Below are 995 nucleotides of genomic sequence, written 5' to 3' on the forward strand. Positions count from 1 at the left end.
GCCGAGCCAATCAGGCGAGATGTAGGCGGAGCTTGTTACCGAACTCGGAAGCGAACCGCGAGGTGGGCGGAGCTTGCTACTGAACTCGGAAGCATTTGGCTCCATTGCCATCAAAGGGGTACTTAAGACATGAAGCTATACAGCTTATGGTTTACAAATATTTTCTAGTTAAAACAATCTCTCCAGTGTATGTCCGTATCCTACAACGGTTAAAGTATGAAATTGAGGGATATAGCAAGTTTCTGGTGTCCCCTGATCATGCCTATTTCCCTCGGCTTCGTCTCGGGAAAAGTAATCATAAGCTACCTGTTCGGTTTTTTTATGGCGTTAATCACACCATTGTTTCGAGGAGTAGTGCAGTGTATTCCATTTTGTGATAATTGAAATTCCTCATCAGGATCAGATAAATACGATTTTCACGTAGTGTATAAAGGTGATGCAGACCTACGATGTTAATCACGTCTAGCCATTATTTACAACGTGTGAACAGTGCGTGTATCCGACACTAGAGCTAACATGTTACAAGTTAATGTTTTTTTGAAAACTTTGATAAAAATATCTAGTACGGGTGGGGTTCGAACCCACGCGGAGAGAGCTCCATTGGAACTTAAGTCCAACGCCTTAACCACTCGGCCACCGTAATTCTAAATAAGATATTGCAAAGTAACCGTATCATATATAACTGGGTTTTTTGTTTTTGTTTTTAAATTTTGATGTTGATTATATACTGAGATATTGTATACCATTGATTCATTGAGTAACGATCCAGGTAAAATTGCGAGGTTGAATAGAAAAACCCGATATTTTAAGGAAAGATCAAATTTACCAATAAAACGTAAAACGTTCTATTCGTGGAAATCGCCTTTTCCAATTGGCATTTATATTGACAATAATAAGGCAACTGAAAGCAAAACTCTTTTCGTTTTCTTGCGATTTTTTTTAAACCTTGACCTTCTGATGAAGATATCAACTGTATTAATCTGACAGACAGAAAG

General features: G+C 38.5%; 1 non-coding gene across 1 annotated transcript; it reads right to left on the bottom strand.

Annotated features, from left to right (window-relative positions):
* Positions 1-560: 560 nt before the first annotated feature.
* Trnal-uaa lies at positions 561-643 on the bottom strand. Its single transcript has one exon. It is a non-coding gene; the product is annotated as a tRNA-Leu (tRNA).
* Positions 644-995: the final 352 nt, after the last annotated feature.

This window comes from Mizuhopecten yessoensis, unplaced genomic scaffold (assembly GCF_002113885.1).
Source record: "Mizuhopecten yessoensis strain PY_sf001 unplaced genomic scaffold, ASM211388v2 scaffold11071, whole genome shotgun sequence".
NCBI classification, from domain to species: Eukaryota; Metazoa; Mollusca; class Bivalvia; order Pectinida; family Pectinidae; genus Mizuhopecten; species Mizuhopecten yessoensis.